The 19,513-nt window shown below is 39.0% G+C and overlaps 1 long non-coding RNA gene across 16 annotated transcripts in view; it reads right to left on the minus strand.

The window, feature by feature from the left end:
- Positions 1-19,513, minus strand: part of LOC110360325 (uncharacterized) — a 206,807-nt gene that overhangs the window by 45,373 nt on the left and 141,921 nt on the right. For 13 of the 16 annotated variants that reach the window (XR_010472155.1, XR_010472153.1, XR_010472175.1 and 10 more), the window contains 4 exons: positions 13,868-14,211; positions 8,273-8,367; positions 5,286-5,415; positions 1,859-1,990 (listed from right to left, as the gene is read on the minus strand). This is a non-coding gene — a long non-coding RNA (uncharacterized LOC110360325). The remainder of the gene's footprint in view (positions 1-1,858; positions 1,991-5,285; positions 5,416-8,272; positions 8,368-13,867; positions 14,212-19,513) is intronic. The other 3 variants (XR_010472161.1, XR_010472171.1, XR_010472174.1) reach the window with 1 other exon arrangement.

Here is a 19,513-nt window from a genome sequence, read left to right on the forward strand (position 1 = left end):
AGGGTCTACCACAGCTCTCTCTGGCCTGAGTGGGTGGTTCTGTTTCCCAGATGCTGGGGATGACTGTTGCACATTTGCAGCTTGATGTCATTTCTCTATTGCAAGTTCCTCTGTAGCTGAGACAGACTGAAGGTACCGACGTGAACTTCTATGAGCTTAGTGACAACATTGTCCTAGGATGGTGCTTTTCCACTTCCACAGCACTTCACAGGGGACTAGAAGTCCTAGTAGTGATGAATATTGCTACATTACCACAATACAACAGTTGCCTACGCTCAGCATAAATCTCTGTAAACCATTAGACCAAATTCCTATTTACCGCTGCAAATTCTGTGAATAACTCCTACCAGAAACAGACCAGATGTAAGGTGTGGAATCGTTCTTCCATCCCACAGACTGATTTACCCAGATTGCTTCAAATCCTCGCGTCTGGTTCCTACTTATGATGATATCACATTCCTGAAGCTGTGCAAAAGGACTGAAAATAAATATGAATGTAGCCACCATGTAGGTAAACTTATACAGCTGAGTGGCTTTGGCATGAGCTGGAAGAAAGCTCCCAAAGCACCAGTCTGAAAACACAACTTGAAATGCCCCAGAAAATAAATTCAAGCTGGATCACCCACTGGCCCACAGTTGTGTCATTCTAAGTAGCAGATGTTTCTGTGGAGTGTGGTGATTCCCTGTACATATAGAGAGTTGACACCTTGATTAAAGTTTATCCAGGTAGCCAAGTTACAGGAAAGATTTGCCTTCAATGGCATTACCACAGTAACATGTCCTAGACTAAAAGTATTTATTTTTTAGTTATTTACTACGGAGCTGGGCCAACTAGGGTTCTATTTTAGTGTTAGCTCTAATTCTTGACTTCTAAAATTAATTTTGGCTCATTTATTTTTGTATAAATACTTATGTGTTTTCTCACTGCCTCTTGTATAAGGATAACATAAAGGTTAAAAAACAAACAAATCAAAAACCCAAGTAAAAAAAAAAATGATCAGTTTGAGTATGAAAACACTGGCCAGTTCACCTGGCAATCTGCAGCATCTTTATGCCACTTCAGAGGTAAATAAGTGTACGGAGGTCTTAAAAAACCCAGAAGATTTTCAGAGAATATTTGTATGTATATTTTGTGTCTAAGAAATGGTAAAACATCTATTTTGTGTGCCAAAGTGCTACTATATATCTATATTTAGCATTCACTTTTAGTGGGTGTTATCTGTTCATGTATATTTTGTGGAGTTTGGAAATCTGATGTTAAACTGTGGTATTTTTCACTTTCTGAAAAGAAGGGGTTTTTGATAACAAAAGAACCAAAAAAAGACAGCCTGCTAAACGGTACTTACTGAGAAATAGGATTTTCTCTTCCAGCGAGAAAGAGCAATCAAATTTTAAAATCCTACTTGCAGGCTTGCATTTCTACAGAAGACAAAAAAAAGGAAAAAAAATCCCTTTTTTGCAAAAGTTAAGTTCTCTCAAATTCGGAGAACTGAGTTGAATCCCTTCGTGTTGAGTTTCCCCATAGTGAGAATGCAATGACTGGTATAGGAAGTCCCTGAAAACAAATTTTCTGATGGACATTTTCTGTCACCCTTTGCCATCACGGCATACATTTTGCTGTCACATAATATGCGGTAATTATATGGGTTTTCCTCTTTCCAAATCGGAGGAATGCTTCCTTATTTGAATGGAGGGGCCACAGACTACTAGTCAACCTAAAAATCCTGTTAGCATTACATCTCAGCACAAATAAAGAATTTGGATCTGTGCCTTGTTAGATCACCTCTATTTCTAGCTCACTGAGTAAAAAGAGCATTTTTTGCAGCCTAGTTTGATAAGTAAAAGGTGTCTTTCTCACCTGCGTGCACTCTGAATTGTCACTCTCGTTCTTTGTTCCTTTGCATGCGGCTGTTGTCAGCTTCCGAGTCACAGAACCACTTGCAGGAACAGCTCAGGAGAGTTTTGGAAGAAAGGAAAGGGAAAAAAGGAGCTGCATTTTTATTTAACAGGAGAAGGAGAACATAAAGAAAAGAAAGGTGTTCTCAAGAATGTAGCCTGCAGCCTTGTCAGGTAGCATTTCTTCAGATGGTTTTTTTTCTCTCCCCTTTCCCATCCCAAGATCTCTCTTCATCATTTTTTTAAACATCTCTTCTGGGACAGGGACATGAAAGTGAGTTGTGGGTCAAAGGCAAGAATTAGGGGTTGCTGGGGCTGCTTTCTGATGGCTTTACTTTATCTTTCTGTCCAAGCTTTTGCCAGTCAGCAGGTACCGTGGGTTATCCATTCCAGTCACATCATTTTCTGCTTGATGACAAGCATCACACCTTCATCCATCACATTTACATTTCAAACTGCCACACTGCTCTATTGATTAATTATTTAGCAGCTCTTGGCCACTTGTGAATGTTTCTGCGCTCACGTTTCACAGAGAACGTCTATTCTTTTTATTTATGTGCAGTTTTGTAAAACAAAAAAAATGTGTAAAGCCTTTAACATACACACATCCTAATAATCCATGTGTGCATGCCTGTATATATGCATATGTGTGTGCATATATACGTGCGTGTCTCTGTGTGTGTGCACACTGGTACAATTAGGTACACACAGGGAGCAGAGCAGGTAATCTGATCAATAAGCACATGCTCACACTGATAATAGATTTCTGAGTTTTCAGAGCACTGAGCAGCAGATCAATGAGACCTTGCAGGTGTGCTGGAGCTGGGAATTGCATCAGCTGCATCACGTTCCCTACAGACTAGTGGGGAACACGCACGTTGTCCTCTGGGCTCTGTCACTTCAAGCAAAACCAGGTGGAGGAGGTTTGCAGGTGCCTGGTAATGGCTGTTTCTTTCACATCACAGGCAGCAAAGGGCAGCCTCTGAACGGGACAGGGGATCTGGTTCCACCTAGGGCTCTGCTTGCAACGGCAAATCACTCAGTCTGTCTTTTCCTCACTTCTCCTTTGCTGAAACGAAGAATTAGGCACTAATATTATAGTCCTATTGCAGGCTTGATTTTGTCTGTGAAGTACCCTGTTTCCACTGTAAGAATAAAATCTGTCTGCTCTAACTAGAAATGAAAAATCTAGGTTAGTTCAGCAGTCTTGGCAAGAGTGCTGTTTGGCCTTGCTTCTGAACCCTGGGACACTCCTGGGCACTCTGTTTTGGCTGTACACTTTTCTGACCCACCACCACCACCTCCCACCCAACAGTTCCCATGAGAGCAATCTGTAATCCTTTGGTGTCCTGGGTGGTGGTGTGCTCCAGACTGTTCTCTGATATTCATAACTGCTTGCCTAAAGATACATGTCTGTATCTTCACATGTCTACATGTCTGTAGAAGGACCAGATGGGAGAAGAAAGGAAGATAGAGTATTCAATGATGGGAAGAGGAACATTTTCAGTAAAGTTTTTGAAAAAAAATTCTTCTGATGTTTGTGACATCATGTACTCATGTTGAAGCAGAAAATGAGGTCATCTTGTATTCTAAAATTAAGTTAGTATTTGGATCTGTTTTAATTTTTTTTCAAGTTTGCTATGAATATAACCCAACAATTGTAAACAGGATGTTTCTTTTTCCTGCTATTCATTTTCAATAATTTCTGACTGATGCAAAGCCTATTAAAATCAAAGGGAGTATGTACATTAACTTAATAGGCTCTGGATGAGACCCTTAAAGAGGATGGACCACATGGTTCTTATTGCTCCATCTCTTACACTTCTGTCTTTATCCTTCAAATTCTAAAAGGAAATGTAATACCACTGACTTTTTAAATGGATGGGATTTGTGCCAGCATTGAGCTCATTGTCTGAATGGTGTCAGGCTAAGGTTGCTCAACATTTTTCTTTCAAAATGATTTGGTTTATTTTAAAGTACATCATGAACTTGTATAAGACAAGTGAATATCCTATTTATATATTTACAGTAAAATATTACAGCATTCAGACAATAAAACAAATCCATCTGCTTGGTCTGTTAGTGATGTTAGTACATTATTTAACACACAGAAAATAACTGACTGGTTCCTTCCTATGGAGAGCACTGAAATAAAAAATGAAGCCAACTTTAGTCCTGACTCGTGGTGGGGGATTTAGTTGTTTGGTCAAATATAATCTCCATCTCTGAAAACAGTTCAAGGAAATATTTAATGTTTGATTGTTGCCATTTATTCCCCTCTGTGTTTGCTTCTCCTCCTGTCTTGTTTAGTTCATTTCTGTATCTTTTTTTAACAGAAATTTCTGTGAAGTGCAAATTCATCTACTGATTTTTTTTTTTTTTTTTTCCCAGCTCTTTACAAAACTCCTCCACCTCTGGCATTTAATGCCAGCACTTAATGCTGTGGATGGAGTCAATGTCAGGCAGACTGAACTCTTCAGTCAGTCTGTATTTGACCCTCAGGGCCAGGCCTGAAGAAAGACAGGATGATGGCTCCTGGGTCAAGTGTGTTCCCTTGTCTTGGGTAAGTGAAGGAACAGAAGACAGAGGAGCTGTTCCACGCATCCCCCATACCTTCTCCAAGGTAGCCGTCTTGTACAGCAGCACAACTTACGCCTGATAAAGAAAGCTGCTGAATACCTGCTAGTGAGGGAACTGAGTTTCTTGTTCTCTTATGTAAGGGAACCAGGGAATGTAACATGGATGTCCATGAAGGGAAACAGCAGCAATGTATGGTCTCTATAACAAGTTGTATCCCCTCAGTTTCCAGTATACTATGAATATACAGAGAAAGAGCTATTTTTTCCTGCCTGTTATCCCAAGTGGTTCACACTGATGTAACTTCTGAATGTGAAATATCATTGAGGCACAATAATTAAAACTTCAAGTAATTTGAAAATCAACACTTTCATGGTTAAACAAAGGTGATGATACCTATTACCTCTACAACTAACAGAGTGTCTTATAATGCAAAATGCACAACTCTAAAAGATGCTGCAATTTGCATGAACATTGAAATGGCCCAATACAGTTTACGTTCAAAAATGAAGGACAGAAGGTGAAACTTTAACTTGTACAACAGAGTGGTTTCTCTCGGATGAGTAACTTCAACAGGAAAATGACAACACTAATACTATGACAATACTTGATAAGATCAAGGACTTTATTATCTAGACTTCTGTGCAATACTGTTCCACTGTAAAGTTCTGAAATTAAAAGAAGACCAAATGAAGCCCCCTCTCTAATGTCACCATCATATGGTAATTGAGAATGTATTTACATGCCTTTTATTTTAATTTATTTCCTTTGAAATAACCCTTCTTTGTAGAATAAGTGTCTCTCTCACATACCTATTCACTCATTGATCCTAAAACTAGGAGCTGATGCACTGTCAGAGACAATATGGCAGCAAAGCTCTTCACACTTCTCTTTGCTTTTTGCTTGCTTCGTCTCTTCACATTTGCAGTTAGCAGGCTTGCTCTACATAAAACAAAACAAAACAAAACAAAAACAACATAGAAATTAGTTCACCATAGATGTGTTTAATTTGTATTGTCACAAATTAAAAGGAAAAATAACACTTCAACTTTCTTGGGCTTAATGAGATCAGGAAAGCATTTTCATAATTGAAGAGAAATATTCTTTTAAATAAGATCTTTTATTAGGAAGTGAGAACAATATAAAGTAGGCACCTTCCAGTGAACTATTCTGTAAAATGGCACACATGATAATAAACAAAACCAATTTTGTTTATGAGCGGACTTCTTACTTTACAAAGATTAAAATACATAAACATAATAATTCTGAGTACTCGACAGGATTACACAGGCTGTAATTCTAAGTTATGCCATTTGTGACTGCATAAATACTAGCCAGCACATCCTGCTACTGCCAGTAATGAGAAAAGTCCCAAGAAATCAATGATATGAGAGAGAGGAAAAAAAAACCAAACTAGAACAACAGGTGGCTCTTCATCTTATCTATGGATACAGTGTTACTTTAACATTTAAAGAAGGAGTAGACACTCACATATTGCTGAGAAGGTGTACAGTCCCACCATCACAGCTAGCTGGTTTCCACTTTGGTAACTAGAGTTCATTAAAGATGAACATCCACATCTTATTGTCAATCTTTTTGTGCAAAAGAATTATTGTTAATCAATTTTGATATAAAGGTCAGAGAAGAAGGATGCTATATCTTCTGCCTAAGCCTGGTCATTCAGTCAACAGAGAGAGCCAGTACAGTATTTTCCAGAGAAATTAAAAAGACAGACAAATAAACAAACAACCAAACCATGAAATGGCAAGTAATAGATCAAGCTAATAGTGCAGTGCTGCTGTCCATGGAGAACAACATTCCTGTCCGACTTCCAAGCACATGGAGCACTTGCTCTTACTTTATTAGCCAAGCAGGACTCACTTCTGCCTTCCCACTGCACCCAGAAGTCCCAGGAATACAGGATTGGTCCCATCTATTATGGCTATATCACGAACAAGTACTCTTTCCAGCCAGGGAACCCTATTCATCAGATGGTCACCTGTAGCAGCAAATCCCATAGGATAACGACATGCAACACAACCTGTTTCTTTTTATTTCCTCTACATTTACTATCCTATACTGTTTAACTTCACCAATTGCCCTCTTGTTTGTAAGCAATGTGACAGGAAAAAAAGAAGGTCATGACTTGTGGTTTAATTACTCACACCTAATTAATCAGACCGTCAGGAGCGTCAAGTAGGCTATAATATTGAGAAACAGACTTCCTTGCTGTACCTTTTACACAGTAACATTGATCCAGAGAAAGGGAGGACTCCTGTCCCCCAGGGGTGTAACTCCCAGACATCATTTTGCTGGAAAATCACTGTAGGATTGTGTGGAGGAGACGTCTTCGGGAAGCAAACACCCCACAGGACTCTGTTTCTAGAGCATTCTCACCCTTTCTATCAAAATGCTTGGGAAGCATGCAGAAGTCATTGATCCATAGGTGCACTAAACCAGACATTTGCATAGTCTACATTAACATTAATTTGCCTAAAATAGATAAACAATAAGATGCTTTGGCTTGTGGGATGAGTTCCTCCCAGGTAACCTACCTGCAAGGCAGGAAAAAAAAAAAATATGGTACCTCTTTTGTTTTCTTGAGACTGATAAACCTTAAATTGTTTCTTAAAGTGTAGAGAGGGAACACCCTGATCCAGAGCCTTGTGGATAAGGGATGTCCTTGCAAGATGGCAGTGACAAAGCTGACTGTTCTAGAGCCAGAGAAATAACTGCCTAAACTACTACTAGGCTGTTAGGTAAAATATTAGTTTACAACATCACTGCTCTGACTGTGATAATGCTGCATTTTGCATCCTACTCCAAGATTTCTACCTTTCCATATACAGTGTTTTAAAGACAACAAACAAAAGTGTCTGCAGACACTTCTGCAGACTGGTGCTTAAAAACAATACACTGTGCCATGCCTAGACCTTCAGGAGCTAGAAGTTAGTGTCTCAATAAATCCTTTTGGGGACAAAGAAAGAAAGATTGGCACTGTGATTAGCAGGGGTGCAAGGTGCGTGGATGCAAGTCCCTCTTCCCTCTGGTTTACCTATCTCTACAAAATGGGAGGTCTTGGAAGGAGACCCTACTGACTCTAGAATGTTTTTGCTTCGTCTTGATGCAGGAGGGAAACATCCCACTGTCCAGTGTTCTGGTGGGATGGGAGATCTTTTTCCTCCTCAGCTAGAGCTGTGACTGATCTGTGAGCTGAATTTCACAGTTAAATGGGTGATTCAGCAAGACTTGATGTTTGGTGGTTATCTTGATTTTTTAGTGCAGCGGAAAACGATTCAAACTTAACTTCACATAAATGACACAGGCTATGTGAAAAATCCTACGGGAGCTGTTGCAGCTGCATACAGCTTTTAGTCTAAGGATTAGCTGCTTTAAAAGAAGGCTGCCCTCACTAGATTGAGAACTGATTGCAACACCTTCTTGTCTCTTCTTTACCTCAATCAATAATTTTTAGGGCTCAAAATAATCAGAGTGTAATAATTTCTCCACAGGAACAGTCATACAGTGATGAATTACATACCCGAGTCTGCATAAGTATGAAAGAATAAAGGCAAATTTTGAACAAAACTTGCTATACTGAGTCAAAATAGGTGTCTCTGCAGCTGACAGATATATGTCTTTGCTGCTTTGCAAAGCTTAATAGTTAATGAGAATAAACTTTGGTAGCACAACATACTTAAAACCCAAACAAACCAGCCCAAAACTCAGTGCTATGTGTTTTGCATGTGTCTTTAAATACTATTAAAATTGAATTTGACTAGAATTGCTCAAATCAGACCTGTTATCAACAACACACTGTCTCAGGAGACCAACATTTGTCCAGTTAGGGTTTCCTTCATTAATCGTCCAGCATCAAGCAAGCCAAATCCAAATCTGTGGAGAAAAAGCAATTAGATATTTTAAGCAGTGATAAGAACACCACAAATAATCAATTTCTATGGCATTAGCAGCTACCTGGCCCAGCAAAAGTCTATAAAAGCTAGAATTTATTGCAGAACACCAGACAGCTTACAGAGCATTGATTCTTAGTAGTATGCATAGATTGCTGGATTTAAACAGAAATCCCTAATGGTTCTTACATTTATTTTTTTTCCTTTTAAAGGGAAAACAAGGATAAGACGTTCATAAGGCCAAACTGCAGCAAAACAAATGTCTAACAACTGTTAAACAGAATTTGTTTACCTTTCAGATGAACAGAATATTACCATACTGTTTGGTAGCCATTATATGCAATTTGATGCATAAATATCATAAAAGAGAAGAAGCTAAATACAATCATAGTATTCTATGGTTAGAAAAATATTAATTATGCTTATTTTTAAAGCATTTGTTACACCTGAGAAACCAGCTGACTAGAAATAATTTTTGCATTTCTTCAGTTCATGAATCTTTAGGTTTTAAAGCCTCCATAACAATCTCATACTGGATTATTTTAATCTGCATCAACCTTTGCGTAACAACTTCTAAAAACAAAACCAAAAGGCAATGCAAAACTTAGCAAGCAGAACTGTATAGTCTGCAACTGACAACAAAATTTTGAAAAATATTTCATTTTAATATTACCAAAAGACAATTTCTGTATGTAGATGTTATAACTGATCTTTCAATGTGAACCAAAACATATCTAGAGTCAGATTTCTAGGCCAACAGGCTCAGAAGTCAAAAGAGACTTTGGTGATCGTCTCGTCTGACCTCCCATGTACGTACACTAGAATCTTTCCCCAGAAGCTGGATTAAACCATGTCTTTCAGAAAGATGTCTAAACTCATTTTAAAGACTCCAAGCTATGATGAGTCCACCTCCTCCCTGGGTAAGCTCTTCCAGTGTTTAATTACCCTTAGTGCTAGGAAACGGTGTCTTATTTCAAGGTTGAGTTTGTCTAACTTAGCATTCAAATACTGAAAACACGGAGTGTTTGAGAGAGAGCAAATATAAGTGACATGATACATTTTATACTAATCCTAAATCAAAAGATTATGGAAATACAGAAAACATGACAACTAAAGCTCTAGTCTGGCAAACATTTATGCAAGGGGGTAGCTTTCTGCATAGGAAATGGTTTCTTTCAGTTCAGTAAGCCTACACACATGTGTAAAGTTATACCAGGGCTTCAAATAGAATTTAAAAAGAGGCATTTGGAGTGACTTTTCCTGCGAAAAATATTAGGCATTAATTAACAAAGACAACCTCCCTCTGCCTCTGTCCCCACTCTGAGCAGGCTTTGAGGTGGGATACTGTAAATTGCTACTAGAAGAAAAAGTGAGAAAACTTCCTATTGCAGAAATCTGATTGCTGCCTTAGGGGGATGACTACTGAAATCCAAACACAACCCAAGGGGGGAGGAAAAAAAATTATAAAAAAGGAACGAATAAAAAAAAAAAAAGAGAGTTGTCAAGATAATTAAAACTTTGCAACAATTCAGTAGTGGTGCTGATAAAAACAGCACTGCTGGCTGAATGCAAATAAGATGGTAAAGGCCCTGTTTGGATTATGGTAATTACTCAGTCTGAAGTTAGCTCCAGCCACACACACATATGAGCACACACATACACACACAGCAGTGGAGTGGAACCTGACAACCATACTTGGCGTGCGATCATTAAATTCCCTGGCACGCTCTCAGGATGCCATGTGGAGCTATTTGTACAGTTCGGGACGGGACTGTGTGGCGCAGGAAATACCAGCGGAAGCAGGCCTGACCTGCTTGGCCTTCAGCGAGAGCCTGCCACCCCCCTCCTCCACTTATCGCTGGCCTGGATTCAAAAGTGATCTCTGGAGAAGGCAAATCAATTGAACACATGTTTGGTCTAAAAATGTCATTTTGGAATATGCTAAGATATTTCCTTACATTTAGACCGTTTTGTTTGCCCCAAAGATTTGTCAAGTGCAATTGAATGCATACACATCACAACGTGCGCCGGTGCCAGAACAAAATAATTTCAATGTGTCCTTTAGTACTCCGATAAAATGCAGGCAGTCAGTGTTGAAACGAGATGCCCTGTGAAAGTCTTGTGCACACTGGCATTCTGCATTTCTTCCAGGAACTTGTTTCTTTAAAATTTGGGATCTGTCCAAATGAGCAGATTTTGTGTAAGAATGAAGAAGGGGACCAGCTCAACCTCTCCTCTTGCCTTCTAGACAGAGGAGTTGAGGCAGGCTAATTTATGTGATGAAAAATCATTAAAGAAATTACAGTTTCCAATGCTGATTCCTAAATAATAAAGCCTTTATGAGGACAATATCATTACAAATAACCCTATTAATCCGTTGATTCGGCTTTAGAGCCAGTTCTGATATATGACAAAGATGTGTTTCTTCAACAATTTTCACACGTTAATATTAAATAATATTGGCACACACATCATTTTTATTACTAAGTTCTTTGATTTGTTCACCCTGCATAGTCTCTTACAGCTGTGTGTTTTATGACCTACCCATCACAGGAGAAACTCCCATTAACACCCGCACGCAGCGGAGGAGATGGGAACTTTGCAATCAGCCTCCCCATCCTCACCCTGGTTTCGGCTACCACTGAAAAGGCTGTTTCGAGCAGATCAGAGTAGGCACAGCCTGACCACCGCTGCTGAAAGCACACCCGTACTGTGAAGGGCAAGCTTCCCTGCCTGGCACGTTCAAAGTCTGTGGAGACTATATCAAATCCCTATTTCTACATGACTGAGGATGCCAGGATGCTCTGACCATCAGGTTCCTGAGGGAAGGCACCCATGCCTCCCCGCTCCCTCCCCTTTCCACCACCTTCACCCCCACATCCTTTTTCTCTCCACATCGACCCGGTGTGGTTGCTATAACACTCACACAAGTGAGTCAGCCTTGAGATGCTGCTAGGTGCTTGGGTTGCTGTACTTCAGCTGAGACACAAATTAGGTGTGTTTTGACTCGCTGCGCAATCCTTTGGTGTTAAGTGTTTTTTTTTCTCTCTTTTTTCTTTTTTTTTTTTTTTTTCCCTATTCCAAGGAAGACTGCTTTAAAGGAGTACTCTAAGACCTGATAGGGAAAAATCAAAATTACGTGATGTCTCTTCCGAAATTATCCCGATGAAGTTTACACAATGTTTTATGTTAGATTTGTATCTTGATTAAAACAAGTATAGGAGGGGAAAATAAAAGGAAAATTAAAAACTGCCAAGATCTCAACTCTTACAAATAATTTGACAGTATTTATCCAGGACTAGTGATTTTACAACAGAGGAGAAGCAATTTGTTGCAAATACGTAATTTCAGCTTAGAGATTCAGTTTGACAGGGTTATCATGAAACGGGTGGTCAATACAAATTACACATATGACCTCAACAACATCCTTTCCACTTTCCAGTATTTTACACATATTTAATCACCTGTGGTTATGTTTGACAAGATGCAAAATTTGGGCTATGATCCTAAAGCAATCAGGAATGTTAAGCAGTTAAGAAATGGCACAGTGTTACTTTGCCATAAAATATGAAAATTTATGAAGGATATAATAATGTATTATAAAGGGAAAAAATATCTAAGTCTGTAAAAGATTGCTAGATGTTAAAGGAAGTCTGATGAAAATGCACATTTATTAGTTCGTATTAGACAAAAGCACTTTATAACTATTTAGCATTGCTATTGTGATAAACGCAGTATTTATACCAAAATGCTCAGTTCTTCTCACTACTGAGATATATGGGATTGTGTGTCTTAAAATTGAGGAATAATGATAAGACTTAAAAGACAAATTGAGGACCCACAAGATCTTGAATTTTTGTATTATATATAGATTTCCAGAATGAATAATAAGTTTCTGAACCCTTTAGTGTTTTGTACTGCATGGATTTTTTTTTTTTTATTAGTGTGGACAAGTAAATTTTATTTGATAGCTTGTTGTATTTAAAGACAGTGTAAAACTCTCATTGCAAACAGTTGTTTACAGTGCGCTTTTCAGCACAAAGCTGTTTTAAAGCTCAATTGTGCATTTTGCAGATAAAGTGGGAAAACTAACTGAAGGCTGTATTGTAAGCAGTGGTTGCCGTGGAAACCCCAGTTTCAAGAGCTGGTTCTCCATTACCACTTAATTTAGGCTTCCTAATTGCATTCCACTAAATCGGTAGCGACAATATCTGCAGAGCAAAACTGCATGCCCAGTCTAGCGCAAACCTCTTTGAAACAGGCTTTTTGAAAGCCAGGAGCTATAAAAACTCAGCATGACGTGGAGCATATGAGAAACCTGTAGTTCAAATGTACTGCTGCTTGCTTTCTCATCCTTAGTAACTTCAGTGCGCTCCACACCAATCTATTAGTTCAGTCTACCTTAAAGATCATAAAGCTCTGCCATGTGGAAACTCATCTGTCCACCAACACGTTGGTGCAAAATAGATTTAATTGTACTCCCAACCCAGTATCATGTCCATCTTATTTTACTACACACCAGCAGGTAGCCGGTGCAGAGCCTTACTTTCCTTGAACTGCCCTTGCTCCATAATACGAGGAGAACAATACTTTCTCAGTTTAAATCATTTGCCACTGTTCAGCTGTGCAGCAAGCCAGACCGCCCATATGTGACCTAAAGAGAGCCTTGTCAGAACCACTAGACATAAAAGCATTCCAATTATCGACCACACTGCTTTAATAGAGGAGGCAACTAATATGATAGTGTAAGTGATTCTGCCACTGAGAAGCTCTTCGTCACTGTCAGATTAACACTTGAGTTAAACTCTTGTAAATCAGTTACATTATTCCGTTGGTTGAGAAATAAACACAGGCCTATTACACTTAGAATTCCAGAGGGCTCTCTGCACCATCCAAGTTGTGCAGGATGCCCTATTAATCTGAATTTTGTCATGTTTATTATTTTGCAATTACTAATGTGAATAACGTTGGAAAGATTTAAGTTGTCTATGATTAGATTCTGAAATGGATGTACATGCCTAGCAAAACCTGCAAGGGAAAAGGAGAGGAAGAGAGAGAGAGAGAGATACAGGAGACAGCTTACATGGAACTTCTGACTGGAAAAAGCCAGCAGATCACCAATTTAATTAAATCCCATAACTCTTAAAAAAAAATAGCATAGAGCCTTTAAAAGCAAAATACTTCAGTGTCTTGAAGCACAAGACCTCCCACAAGCTCACAGCGAAGTGCACCTCCTAGCCGCTAATGTGGTTGCATTTGAGCACTCTAATATGTATCAAATTAAAGCTGAGATTGAAAATTATAAGCAAACAACTACTTTTTCAAAGCTTCCTTCATTCCACAGTAGTATTAAATGCTGGTAAAATACCTTTAAGTCACACATTATCAGCTCATTGTCAGCTTTTTTATTTCTGCAGATTTTATCAAGTTTCTGAATTCTCTGCTGCTCTACCTGAGCTGTTTTGAAACCAAAATGAACAAACCTTTGGTTTTGATTTTTGGGGTCTGGTTGTGAGAAAGTGGACAGGTGAAGGTTATTAACACAAGCTGGGGATTTATTTTTAGTGATGCAGTTCTGCCTGTTCAATGCAGCCCTTTCAAGTGGGTAGTAAGGCTGGGAGAGGAGATGGGGCCAGAGACTAGAAGACTGGCTGTTAGGTTTGCTTGGTTCCAGGTTGCTTCAGTCAGATGGACGCTCCTCCAGATTTCCAGCAGGCTCCACTTTAAATTTTAGGAGTTTTATCAGGAACAAAGGCAGATTTCTCCAGCAAAGTAGGGAAAGTAGCTTTCATGTCACTTTTCTTCTGTTTAGTTTTCTGCAAAAGATCTGTGGAGACAGGGAGAAAATGCTGAAGGTAAGAGAGGAAGTATAGGAAAGAGTGGGCATCACTGTGCTAAAACTGCAGGAAAACTCTAGCAAGTTATGTGGTTGGAGACTGTATTAATCTTTGTATTTCACTTTGCTCTCCAGAAGGCCCTTAAAAAGGGTCAATGGCAGAAACCAAGGAAACAGCAGTAAAACTATGTATATTCTAAGCTGGGGAAAGCCAGAAAGGACACTTCTTCACACTGTCTTCTAGTGCAGCCTATCATCTAGTCACTATGTGAAAAGTGCAGCCCTGAAAAGGTTGTGTGCGAACCTGAGGGAGAAAACCCTTTGCCCCTTGTCTTGGATGAAATGAATCGGGGCAGATCTTGATCAGAGGCTGCTCTGGGCATCATCTACAGCAGATTAAATTTCCCTTGGGTAGGTCTGTAGGAAGAGACTTTAGTCATACATTACTTTCCTCAGCAGTGTCTAAAGTGGAGGTTAACAGATTTAAAAATAAAAAAAAAGAAAAAAAGAAAAAAATTGCCTGTCAGAGACAGGTTACATTGGAGAAAAATTCTGTTTTTCAGTTTAGGTAATCCATGTCCTAGAGAACAACAAAGAAAAATTAAAATGCTCTCAAGAGACAATGGGCTCTATTCTGTCCTTGCATGCATGGCTTAGTTACAAGTGGGCTTTGAGCCAACTTCTGTGCTCAGCTACACACGTGCAATTTCCTTTGACTTAAACAGAGCATATATTTTTATGGGCAGAAGCTGGCCTTTTTGTGTATGGGAATTCCTATGATTTGTTTATTATTTGTATGGTATTATAAGGATCAGAGACTCATTGTTCTGAGCTTTGGGAAAACAAGGTTCTGTGTTTTGTCCGCTGGAGAGATTATGGTCTAGGAGACCTAGCAGCATGTGAAGGGCGTGGGCAGCCTAATCATTAGTCCTCTGCACAGTTATATCTTTGCTAGCTCTAAAGAAGTGTACGTAAATTTTACCCATCTGGAAAATAATTGACTTGCTTGACATGCCCTTCACCTGCATATCCCCCTGGGCTCTGATTCACATTCAGGAGTAGGTTCAGATGGCTGACAAATTCTCTGTGTGCCTTTCCTGTCCCTCCTTGCCCTCAGCATGACGCTGCTTTCCCACCCCAGATTTGCTGAACTGCAGCCTTCAGCCTTAAAGCTACTTTACCCTGGGCAAGTACTTCGTCTTGTTTCAAGCACCTGCTTTAACAGGGTCTACACACCATTGCAGCCAACTTCTGTGCTCAGCTACATGTGTGTGGTTTCCTTTGACTTAGAATATATATTTCTCTGGGCAGAGCCTATTCTTCTGGGGCATGGCTCTACACAGGCATGGGGCCTTGGCTGGTTCACCTTTGCTTGGGGCTTGTGAATGCTCTGGCAGAGGCCACAGAAGGGAGAAATTTGAAGGAGCAGAGGGCAATGGTCTTACTGCTCTGTTCAGGGGCCTTACCCAGCATCTTACATGGCATTGGAAGGAGCGGGAAGACATTTTTGTAGGTGGGACTTATGGAAATTGGCTCTTCCTCTGAAGGCACTTCTATATGCAGTGCTTCACTGCTTAGGGACCAGCATAGTGCAAGCAGTCCCATGGCAAGTAAGAAACCAGATGCACTTAGGTACTTAACCCCCCTTGATGGTTGTGGGAGAGTAGGGGTGATTTTAAGCCCTCAGAGAAGAGCCAAACCAGTGTATTCAGTCTCCTCCATGTCTGGATGCCTGTCTGCACACCAGCAAAGTGTGGCTGGGGCTCTGTAGGTTTGGGAAAGAAGAGTTTCAGGGCAGGGAGCAAAGCCAGGGAGTAACTGCTCTCCATCCCTCACCACCCCTGGCTCCTTTCCCAGTGGAAGTCAGCATGGGAATTGACACACATGGAACTGGTGCTGTTCCAACTCCCCAAGAGGAAAACATTTTTTCAAGCTATATGATTCTTGTTTGTAGCTACGTGACACGTTATTTAATGACTGTGAAATACTGCATTGTTCTGATTTTGAAGATGCATACATCTTTGGAGGACCACTCTCATTTTTCTAAATGCTTTTTAAATGTAACATTTACAAACACCTTCATTTTCTTGTTGTTTCTGACTTGCTCATTGACATTTTAAGTTAAACAGCATATGGCTTATAGCTTTGTACAAGCAATTGTATACAATTCATACATTTTCTGGAATTAAAAACCTTGAAAACATGATAACAATTTTCAGAACGATAGATTTTTTCTTAAAGCTAGGAAATCTGTGAGGTTTGTTCTTCGTTTTTACAGGTTTTCCTAAGAAATCCAGAAATACAGCTCATGGCATCCCGGTTTTCTGGCTGCAAAATAACCCGTAACAACACAGGTGGATATTTAAATGTTTAATTCCCGCATGTTTTCAATGCGCTTTATGATCTTTAGATGGAAGGGTATTACTGGAGAGTAAGGTATTAGTTATTTTTATCAGCATCTAAGACATCTCCTGCCAAAGATTTAAATCAGCTTCCCCTGGAAACGTAGGAAATAGGATTTACAAGGACCTCCTGCATCAAGTTCAAACCCCAGCTTTTGCTGTCAACTGCACGTCACTTAATTGGTTTCATGAAGTGCTCAAGTTTCATGCTGGAACCACCAAAGTTTTTTGTTCCCCTCATTCCTGTTGGAAGGCTGCTCCAGGATTTCATTCTAGCACTTCCTCCTAATTTCCTGTTTGAGTTTATTCATGGCCATATTATAACCATTTACTCATGTCAACATCATCCTTTAAATAGCTCTTCTCCCTCCTTGTATATTTATAGACAACAGTTATGTTCCCTCTTAGCGTTTGTTTTGTTTGTGTAAATAAGTGAAGCACTTATAGTCTTTCTTATTAGATAGCCTCTCCTCCTCCCAGTACACCTTCTTGGTGTTTGTCCCAATTTGAATTAATTTTCTTGCACATGGGTGACCCAGGTTGTACACTGTGTGCCTGTACTTTGTCTAGAGCAACAGCATTCAAAGAAAAACAGAAAAAGCCCCCACCGTTGCCAGGTAACTGTCCCATATCACACTTTTGTTTTATAGGCACAACTTATCTAAGGCTCACAGACGACTTTTATTCACAAGGAGTGCTATCCAAATTGTTTAAGTACCTAACTTGTATTTATCTTTTTAGCCAACTGCTGAAGCGATATTATCCACCCAAAACAGAGTGCCTTAAACCACTCTTCATTATTTGTCTTCTGAAATGTACCATCTTGACTCTATACTCATGCATTTCACTTGATCTCCACCTGCTCTTTTTCTTCCCTTTCCTCTGGTTGCATTGTTTCAACCAGATACTTGTAGTTTTTCATAGCTTTGCATAATCAGCAAATTTCACTTTGTTTTCTGTACCATGATTATTGATGAAAATATGACCAAATGAAATGATCAGTCCCAAGAGCAGCCTGTGTAGGACTCCACTACTAATTTCTGTCCATCCCAATAGATCCTTTTTCAGCACAACCCACAGTCACCTCATCAGTCAGTTCCTTACAGTTCTTCCAACTGACCTCTCTTTCTCCAGTGTAAATAATTCCCTTCCCCCTGTAACTCCCTATAGTATGATTTACGCTTGTCCACAAGAGTGAGATCTATTGTATTTCCTTTCTTTAAAAAAACCCATTGCTTATGAAAGAAAGTTATGAGACCAGTACAACATGATCTATTTTTTGTAAAAACCTGACGTATTTCAACACAGCTCTCATTCCCTTCAAAAGTAATTTTAAAACCTGGCATGCAATGAGGGAGTATTATGAATCTGAATAGATGCTGCAACAGTCGTGCACTTGGTACTATAATGGGTTAATTGCTGCAGTGCAGGAGGCTGATAGGGAGCCACAAGAAGATGCATGCCTTAATGAGGAGCTGGTAAGGAGCCCTAAGGCATGGAATAGGGGCTAATATAAAGAAGAAAACAGTAGGATAGAAAGCTGAGTAACTCAAGTAAAGATACATTTGCTCTTTACTTGTTTATGCTGCAATTATTATCGTGCATGAACAACAGACAAAACTCAGAAACACTGAAGTAACTAAATGAGATGGATCTGTGCATGAGATATTTTTGTCCCAGACTTAGTTTTCTATGTTTTAAGGTTTCACTGGCACTTCTTACTATGTTTTCTCAAAACAACAGTGAGCTACTAGTTAAACTGAAAACACAGACTAAAAATTACACTGTAGACCACTACTTTGATTGGTGGACATTCTGTTCTCACAGTCAATACTTCTGATTTCTGGGGAGGCACTCTGTTTCCAGGGTACTTTATTTTATTTTATTTTATTTTATTTTATTTTATTTTATTTTATTTTATTTTATTTTATTTTATTTTATTTTATTTTATTTGTCTTTTAAAGAACAGCCCAGCCAGTATTGGAAAGGAGTAACTCCAACACATGGTTCAGAATAGCTCCACAGCAAATGCATATTCTACAATGACACTGATCAACTTTGTACCACTTTGTTCAGGTTCTCAGGTGAGACTACATCCAGCTACAATTTCAGATGAATCAGTAACACTTTAAATATAAACTTTATCTTAGTATTTTGTATTAAATCAGTTGTTCCTTCTTTTTTTTTAGGGTGCTGAATTGCAGGAGAAGAACCTTGGAAGACGGGAGGATCAAAATCAAAGCAAAACCAAATGAAACCAAAGTTGTGCAAACCTCAACAAATGTTTAGCTTGTTATCCTGTTCAGAATGGCTCATCTTATCTTTTGCTATCCCTCCTTCTTTATGCATTAATTAGATGTCTTTTAATAATATTTTCTCCAATAGCCTTTTTTTTTAGATAGATAATTTTTTGACTTTACGCTTGGTGGACAAGTAGTAGGCTTTATGATGTATACTTTAACTGTAACAGCAGATGGTATCTGTCTTTACAAATTGCTAATTGCTGGAGATTCCTTTCTAGGTTTAATTATTTGTAGTAATAAATCAATATTACTGTAAATGGAGCTGGGAACAAAATCAGGCTTACTGGTGTATTGCTAATCACATAGGTAAACACTGGAGGTAACTTCCAAGTCAAAGAGTATGATTCTCAAAAGCGTATTTCAATAAAACACAGGTAAATACATAGTCTTTCAATAAAAAATCTGAAGAGCCCCACTGAAACATTAAACTGGAACAAAGTAAAAGTGAGTTTACCTAAATATCAACTTAGCCTTTTTCTTCACCATTCTTTTATTCTCTTTTTATTCTGATGGATTTTTTTTTTTCTGCCACACTTTTCCTTTTGACCCTCCAGCCTTCTGCTTCCTCCTTGCTCTGTTTCCTGTAGA

Source organism: Columba livia, chromosome 1, assembly GCF_036013475.1.
Source record: "Columba livia isolate bColLiv1 breed racing homer chromosome 1, bColLiv1.pat.W.v2, whole genome shotgun sequence".
In the NCBI taxonomy this organism is placed as follows: Eukaryota; Metazoa; Chordata; class Aves; order Columbiformes; family Columbidae; genus Columba; species Columba livia.